The sequence below is a fragment of the Mytilus californianus genome, unplaced genomic scaffold (genome assembly GCF_021869535.1).
Source record: "Mytilus californianus isolate M0D057914Y unplaced genomic scaffold, xbMytCali1.0.p SCAF_8, whole genome shotgun sequence".
Lineage (NCBI taxonomy): Eukaryota > Metazoa > Mollusca > Bivalvia > Mytilida > Mytilidae > Mytilus > Mytilus californianus.
This window is the reverse complement of record NW_026262734.1, coordinates 105783526-105793511: the sequence shown is the minus strand read 5'-3', so window position 1 is coordinate 105793511 and position 9986 is coordinate 105783526.

Genomic DNA, 9986 nt, shown 5'->3' with positions numbered 1-9986 from the left:
ATTTGGTTTTCGGGAAGATATCCCAATTAATTGTAAGGTATTATACAGGTGAAAAATTAGCAATAATAGTACATGTTTAAGGTAGCACAATACAAAAACAAAAATGCTTTATCAAAATTTAATTTTCAGCTGTTTTGTTACTTCGTGATATTCCAAAACCACAGAAGACAATTATTTTTCCATATCATGCACTGTTAATGAGTTTTGATGATAACTAGTTGAGTAAACATATGCAAGTATCTGACTCTTATAAGATAAGAACATGTGGACAGTGCTTTGTGGTTAATCAATAGAAGTATTTGATAGCTTTATGACCACTGACAAGCTAAAAAAAATAAGAGAAAAAAAGAGATAACTCGATTAATTCAGCGCACTCTATCCACTACCGTTAATGTAGTGATCGCAGTGACCAGAATACAACGACTGGATAATTTGGATTAAAAAAAGAGGTGGATAAGGTATAGAAAAAAAGATAATGAATTCCAAATAAAAATACATTTATATATTAGATCTGCCAGGGGAAAACAAGAAATCTATTTTGAGCTATCGAGGGAAATAAAATATTAATTTACAAATAATAAACAAACATCCTTGTACAACAGTTAATGTTGCTGATGTTAATGATTATTAATTACAGATGGTGGTATTCTGCTTTTCTGCTGTCATATTCATTTGACTGCTCATCTCCCCTCATCTCTGAATCTCTGTCGCTCTCTGCCGGTGCTTTGATGTCTTCAGATGGTTCCAACCTTCACCAGATGTTTCGACCCTGTACCATTACATCCTCCGGTTGGTGGGTCAGTAGAGGTGGCCAAACCTCTACTCATCAGCACTCGGCTTCCAGCTCAGATCATCTTGGCAATGCCATAACCAGCAAGATGAACGTTCTGCTGCTTCCCCTACTTGTTTTACTGCTGTCTTCCGTGCCTTTCCAACTATTCCCATTGCATGTAGCATCCTCCGTACTGACTGTTCAGGAAATTATCTCAGTGCGTCTACTTCTACTGGGGAGAACCCCTCTCTCTACATGTTGTCATCAGCTCTGTATACTTCTCCTTCTTCCGCTGGTATGCCTCTTCACATCTGTATTCCCAAGGAACTGTTAGTTCCACTGCTACTGTCATCTTTGACTTCTGTGACCAAACTACAATGTCGGCGTAGGGTTGTCTGTACACATTCAGGAAACACAAGCTTCTTGCCAATGTCAGCCCTCATGTTCCATTCACTGCCCTTGTCCAAGATGCAGTGCTGTTGTGACTTTGTTGCATAGCCAGTATCTCCCTCTCTAACGAATCTGATCTGCTTTGCCTCTGTTGTTGTTGGTCTCTTCTTCTTTCTCTCCACATCAAGGATCTCTGCCAGATGTTTTAGGACCTTGTCGTACCGACATCGATATCTTCCCTGTGTCAGCGCAACCTTAAAGCCTGAAAGTATGTGTGTCATCGTAACTCTTTCTCCACATATCTTGCAGCCTGTTTCTTCTATCAGTCCCCACTGATGTAAGTTTAAAGTGGAAGGAAGTGTATCATAGATTGACCTAAGAATGAATACAATTCTGATTGTTTCCATCCTCCATTACTCTGCCCTTGTGATCTTTATTTCTGATTCTAATATCAGATTTTCTTGAGGATAATGTTTTAATTTAAATTCAGTTTAAACAAAACTCAAATTTTTTTTTTTTCAACTACAAAAATAAATAAAATCCAGTTTGTGTAAACACCATATTTTCATTGTATACAATCATAATTCTTTAAATTACTCATATGAATCATCTATACTGACCATTGATCATTTTATGTATACGTGCGTAACTTTACTCTTTGTTAAAACAAAACTCACTGTTTAAAGTACTGATTGAATAAGATCCAAATCAAAAAAGCAAATGCTATGTGTGATTAAACTTCTGAGATCATTATTAATTGATGTTTATCCAGGAAGGCCCTGTGTGCCTCCGGGCATAACAAGGACTAGGTAGGTAGGTAGGTAGGTATCCAGGAGGTCGGAGTTTTGCTGTAGCAACTGACGTACAGCAAGGTCAATGTTGATATAACTTCTCCCGCCAGATCTGATTTTTCATGAGTAGGGTGTGCAATTTCTTTATTTATTTAGAATTGCTAAGATGGAATGCTTTCTTACTGGTCAGAACCTTATGGTTTTACGATTAAAGACAAATTCTGTAGTATACCCATGGTACATGTGCGAATTATATTGAAGTTTATGAGGTTCAAGTACGAACATTCTTTAATATCTATTCAATTGTAAAGAAAGGAAACAGTAGTATACCGCTGTTCAATAGTCATAAATCGATTAAGCGAAAACAAATCCGGGTTACAAACTAAAACCGAGGAAAACACATCAACTATAAGAGGAAAACAAAGGAACAACAGAAACACTGAACTGCAACAAAAACAAACGCCACATAGAAACGGACTATTTGATAACAACTGCCATATTCCTGACTTGGTACAGGACATTTTAAGAAAAAATGGTGGGTTGAACCTGGTTTTATGGCTAGACAAACCTCCCGCAAATATGGCAATGTTAAAAACACCGCTAAAATGACAACATTACGTGACAGGAATACAGTACAAATAAACGCAATAACACTCAGGACAGAGAAATACATAACTAAATAATATAATAGTACATTACAACATGTACACCACAGAATAACAACGGACACCTTCTATAACATACACATACATTTTCATTACGAGAAATGTAGTTTTAAATAAAATTAGCTCCTCGATATGTACCCCTATATGTCTGATTTTAGAACATGTATGCTGTTCTTTTAAGTGATTTCTAATGAATTAAGGATGCAAACTTTATTGAAGGTTAATGAAAGAAATACAATAAGAAAAATCCGAGATTATGTAATAATGAAATTATAATCATTTGAAAGATTTTTATGAATTTTAAATCTGTATGAAAGTATATGAAAGTAATTACACCAGTTTAAAGTTGTCTGATTTAGGAAAGGGGGGATCAATGCATTGTGCAACCTTAATAGTCCATCCAAGCATATTAGTATTTTGAACAATTAAAATTAAAAAAAATTGCACTTTCGGGAGCATCATTTGGCAATGACGTGTTGCATTATATTTACCTTCGTTTTTGGAAAAGTTTAATTTTCTGGTAGTAATATCCTTCATTGTCAGGCCGGGGAATTCGGAATGCAAACACACCTATAAATCTGTACCGATACCGTGTGCTTAATGTCCTCCTTTATACTGAAAAGAAGTTACTATGATGTCGATCTACGGACCTTTAATAGGGTTTTGTATACATGCATCTAGTAGACAGCAAGCCAACACTATTTCTTATAGTCGAATTCTTATGGTAGGTTTCGGCCTATGCTTTCCCTCTAAGACAGTAATACATACAGGTTTACCTATATCTCGATTAGTAAAAAGTTGTATTAGGTATGTTATAATTTACCGGTTTCTACCACCAGTTTATAAGTGTTTTAATCTGTATTTTTTTACAATATAAAATATCTGCTAAATCCAATATCCAAGTATATGATAAGTGAAACTTATAGGAAACTAATCTGCAATATATAGTTACTTAGTGTGCTCTGTATTACCAAGTGTTCACCTTTGACCTCATCTGTAGTCCGACTTTCAAAGTACCAGACTATCTATACTAATATGTGATAAAGTCTTGTTTACAACATATAGGGAACAAGACAGTACCTTGCTATGTGTCACGGAGCTATTATTAGGCACTGGCTTTGAAAAACTCATTTTCTTATTTACATATTTATTATGTATACAAGTTCATATATATACACTTTCATTACATTACATTGTTCAAAAGAGAGAGACAGTCATTCGCTATCACTAAATATATTCAACTCTCCCGCATCTCAACATTCACCAACCTTTCTTATCGTAAAGGCCTTTACTACTTTCATGACTTTCTCACACATTAAAGTGTCATTCACCTTCAGACCACACAACTATAGAGACAGAATATAAACAACCGGAAGTTAAATTATACGGCTTGTAATTAGAAATGATTAGAGTTAAAACACAGCTGCATCATACATTAAATTACAATAGCTAGAGCTTCTTTTTCTATCAAAACATAATTGCGTTCGTTCGGTTTTAGTGTTCTACTCGCATACGCGCTCGCCCTTTCACTTTCTGGTCCCTGTTGAGCCAAGATTATTCCAAGACCTGTATCACAAGCATCTGTCATCAATAGGAAAGGCAAGTTAAAATCCGGATAGTGTAGTACGTGATATTGTGTCAAGGCCTGCTTAAACATGTCAAAGGTTCTTACACAATTTCCGTCCCAAATGAATATTGTTCCTTTTCGTAAAAGTTTATGAAAACTGTCTGCTTTACTTGCAAAGTCAGGAATAAATTTCCTATAATATGATATCAATCCTACAAAACTTCTGAGTTCACTGACATTGTTTGGCTTTGGAAAGTTTTTGATTGCACTAACTTTTTCTTTATCAGGTGAAATATCATGTTCATTTACACAATGTCCTAAGAAAGTTTTTGCAAAGAAGCACTTCTTCGCCTTGAGCTTTAATCCTGATTCATGAAATCTTGCAAAGACACTATCTAGTCTATTCATGTGTTCATCAAAGGTTTCAGAGAAGATTATAACATCATCGATACATACAAGGCAAGAATTCCACAATAATCCAGAAAGTAGTGTATCCATAAGTCGTTGAAACGTGGGAGCACTATTACATAATCCAAACGGCATAAAGTTGAATTCAAAGTGACCACCGAAATATGAAAAGGCTGTTTTTTGTCTTTATCGGATTCCTTAACAGGTACCTGATGATATCCTTGGCACATATCAAGAACGGTATAATATTTCGAGCATCTAGCATTTCGTCAAGTCTTGGAATCTGTATACGTCCTTTTTCGTAACTTCATTTATCCGACGATAATCGATGCAAAGTCTTATCGATCCATCACGTTTGGGAACCAAAACGATTGGAGCAGAGAACGGACTTTTAGATTTCCGAATAATCCCTTGATCACATAAAACTTGAATTTTATTTTCTAGCTCACCCCTTTCACTGAATGGGATTCTAAACGGACTTTGATAGATTGGTTTGCTATCACCAATATCAATCGAATGTTCGATCAATGTAGTATTTCCAAGCTGATTATCAGAAAATGCGAATATAGACTTGTACTTTTTCAAAAGAATTTCTAATTTCTCATGTTCACTTTTCTCTAATCCTTTATCTATATTGAATGTATTTTCATTTTCATCAATACTTTCTACTATATCTATTCCATTCATAGAATTACACTGTAAAATATCTCTTTCGGATAATTGCGTATCCTCTAAACATTCAAAATTGATAGATTCCTCATTATAAAACACAATACAATTATTTCCTAAATCTACATTGCATGAAAAATCACACAGAATATCTAATCCTATAATACACTGATAAGAAAAATTACTAGCTTAATAAACATTTTACACAAAATCACACTCATTTCCCATCTTGAATTCCACATTTGCTTTTCAAATGATATCAATGCTGAAGTGATACATTCATTATTTACTTCAGATACTTCCCTCCTATCAACAAAGCAATCAATCACAATACTAACTGTTGATCCCGTAGGCGACACAAAACTTCGGATTTGACTCACAGGAAATAACATTTTCCTTTACAACATCTGAAATAACCTTGACGAGACAAGATTTTTCAGTACTAATTTCCACATCATTCAGAACAGACGTCGCGATAGACGAATTTCCGAAATTTTTATTTTCAAATACTTTAGGAGGATTCATTTCCTTTCTGCTGCCTTCCCTCCCGTTAAGGAAGCAGCTTTTAGTTTCCCGACGCATAAGTAGAATTCTTCTCATTACAACTTCTATCCACGTGTCCAATTTTCATACAGTAATTGCAAATCGGCATGTACTAAAAGGTTGAGTGGAGTGGAGTGGTGGAGTGTTGGAGTGGAGTCATGGAGTGAAAACATGGAGTTAGGAAATGGAGTGTAGTTGAGTTGTGGGGTCAATAGTTTTGAAATTAAACCAATTTATAAGATATTTTTTTATACATGTGTAGCTATAAAAATCATAGAATGAATGTTTGGTCTCAACAGCGTCGAACTGCATTCATGTGCATTATACCAATATAATTCACCTTGGATGTGTCATGGGTATTATTTAAGGTTATATCTCCAAACATGCAGTCACACATATTTAAAGATGTCCTGAAATGTGTAAGATGCACCATTTGGGCGTTAGCCCGAGTAGGTGTATCTAATTTACACCACAAAATATTATGATTAATGTTAAATGATAGATTTCTATAATTTAGGAGGGGTCTTTCAGCAATTTTACCTTAATTAACAACATTCTGGTGTAAACAATTTTACATGCTAGGCAAAGTTAAAGTTTTAAACTTCAAGTATATACAAAACAACAGCAACAACAGAACAGTCTTTTGAAAGAAAAAAGACACTTGGATTTTGTATGTTTCATTTGAAAAAGGTATGAATTTGATTAGTTGGTAAAAGATCTATGTATCTATGGAGATCAATATATCATTCATTTAAGTTATTTTGTCCTCCGCGTAACACGTTGCGAGGGGCATGGAAATACAGGGCGTCCGAACGTCCGTCCATCTGTGTGTCCGTCTGGTCTTGTTAGCGCTCTAACGGGTACAATTCTTGCCAGATTTTTATAAAACTTATACTATAGGTTAATATCTGTAATATCTCGGACACATTTTATAATGGTGGACGATCGCCTTTTTTTAAAAGAGTTATGCCCTTATATAAATGAATGTAGGACAGAAAGTCACAGGACAGAAGTCAGAGGACAAAGAATCACGGACAAAAAGTCAGAGGACAACAAGTCACAATTCAGTTTTTAGGTTATTTTTCTTTAAATTAGAAAACACTTATTTTTATAAAATCATTTTTGTATTTTTCTTGAACTATTATATATAAGACAACTTTGTCATTAAATTTTTTTTAATAAATTTCAATAAGTATCAAATAATTGTTAAGAAATTTTTTTTCAAAGTGGCTTGGTACTCAAATGGCTTCATGGTGCCAAGAAAGTTATCCTTTGCATGTTTAAAATTTAATAATTTTTCATTTATCACAGCTAATGAACAATTTCCTTCTCTGTAAAATGAATATATAAAATAAAAAGAATATATTTGAAGATCTTTCTCTTATATATTCAAATAATTGTCAACAAACTATTTGTGTCTTTTTGTCCTGTGACTTTTTGTCCTATCAATTTTGTGAATTTCTGTCCTGTGACTTTTTGTCCTGTGACTTTTTGTCCTGTGACTTTCTGTCCGTTTACCATATAAATATATGAAATATAAAATGTGTGCAACGCAGGTGGCATTGGAATTCTGTTCTTTTATTAAATCAAGAATCAAAACTTTCTATGTTTGAAATAAATGATATATTTTTATTCAATGATCCATTAATGATTTTTTCTACTTTTCAATATTTAAGAAACTTGGCCTTCACATCAGATTCGGGAGATAATCTTGGGATGCGTGGTTGCATGGGTGTTTTATTATAACAAAATTTTATTACTAGTATATCAACTAGGGCTAAACCTGCCACAATGTGAAAATTAACATAAGCACTATGTGCATTATGATATAAGTTTTGTGAGCTTGTCAAAAAATTAACTCTAGTAGCATAGGCTACTGGGCCTTTGCTTTTCTTTTTCCCTACTAATAAGAAATACACTACAATTCAGAATAGCCAAAAAAATTACTAGATAGACAATATTATCAAACCTCCAACTAAGCTGTCATAAAATGCTACCCAAAACATTGTCCGACTTTGATGAATAATCAAATATGACAAATGAAATAATATACAATCATTGTGTGCTGCAATTAAAGAAAAAAGAAGAAAAAGAAACAATTATAAATGATTTTAATTTGAGATTTTTATTTGAATTCGTTAAAAATTTCATTTGATACAAAGTGTGATTGATTTGTGGATTCGTTAAGTATTTCACTCCATGACTCATCTACAACAATCAACCACTCCAATATTCCAACACTCCAACACTCCACCACTCCACTCCAATACTCCACTCCACTCAACCTTTTAGTACATTGCAAATCGGCCTACCGTCTGATGCACGTTGATTTCTGTTACTACCATATCCCCGTCCTCTTCCTTGTCTTCTCAATTGTTGAAATCTATTCCCACGATTTCCAAAACAACCTCTTCCTCTCGTAAGTATATCGTTCATTTTCATTGCCAACACTTTCATTTGTTCAGTAAAATCTTTGATGTTGTCTTCCAAATTGTTATTACTAATTGCGTATGAAACTGTTTGTCTGTCCCGATTTGTCAATGTATTGTTACATTCATCTCTTTTCGCTGACCTGAATGCTTCTTCAAATGTTGTAGGATTCGATAACATAACGAATCGTTTAATGCCCTGCTTCAGTCCTTGAATAAAATGCTCTTTAATCAGAACGTCTTTCTGGTCTCTTTTCGTATCGGAATATGCTCGTGTTGAAATGTTTATTAATTTCCGATGCAACATCTTCAACGTTTTGTCCTTCACGTTGTCTTGCCTGAAAAAGGTTACTATAATATAATGATTGTAATTATTCACACAATGTTGCTATATCTTCTTTTTTGTCATCCTCTAGTGATTCATAGAATTCCGCTGCACGGTCTCTCAAAAATGCAGGAAGCGTATTTGTTCTTCTATCAAGGCTCCATTCGTTTGCAGTGGCAATTCTATCCAAATTTTTCAGCCAACTGTCAATATCTTCGTCCAGATTTCCATGAAATATAGTTGGTTTCACAAAGTCTTTAATCGGTGCTTGTTTAAATGTACTTAAGTTTGTCCGTATTTCTATTTCGTCATCATCCGATCTTTTTCTTCTTGATCGTCCTTTGGGTGGCATATTGAAGAGTTAAAAGTTAAAGTCCAAAATGTTCAATTAAAATACAAATAAATCCCGTCGCTGGCCACCATAATGTCATGGAGCTATTATTAGGCACTGGCTTTGAAAAACTCATTTTCTTATTAACAAATTTATTATGTACAAGTTCATATATAATTATACACTTTCATTAAATTACATTGTTCAAGAGAGAGACACATCCATTCGATATCACTAAATATATTCAACTTTTATCATATTATATTCCGGCATATCAACATTCACCAAACTTTCTTATCGTAAAGGCTTTTACTGCTTTCATGACTTTCTCACACATTTAAGTGTCATTCACCTTCAGACCACACAACTATAGAGACAGAATATAAACAAACAGAAAGTTAAATTATACGGCTTGTAATTAGAAATGATTAGAGTTAAAACGCAGCTGCATCATACATTAGATTTAACGTTAAATCCGACAGTCTGCTTAAGTTCATGAAAACAATAAATCTACAAATACTTAACACTCTTGACCATAGTAAATTAATTTGGGCAATTAAATACCGATTTCAGATAAAAAAATTAATTTACAAAGTTTTACTCTATGACATATGTAACAGCAAAAGGTTGCTGATAGTAGTTTGTGAAATAAGCTACGTCTCAATACGTAAAATTTCAAAGTTTTCGCTTTTCGCTTATTATAAAATACAATGCACACCCTGACTAAAACTGGGCAGTTTTAGTCGACCAAAATATACATCAAATTGAAAAATTGGGGAAATTCTTACCTAGAAAATGTCGAAATACACATTTTCTTTATACACTGAATGTAACACGCAAGTTGGACGAAATTCTTCACCGAGACCACTTTTAAAAAATCGCCCACATGGTGGAAAGTTCCCTTTTTGCATACATAGTCTATACACGAGAATCTGAGCTGGGAATGATTTCCAGAAAAAAAAACCGTGACTGCACGAGCTAAATTTCCATGTGAACTTTATCGAGCTCTCTGATTGGTTGAGAAGAGGAAACTATTTTACATGCTTATGCTAGGTTTTTTACGTCAGCAAGATGATTGGAAATTAAATAATAATAA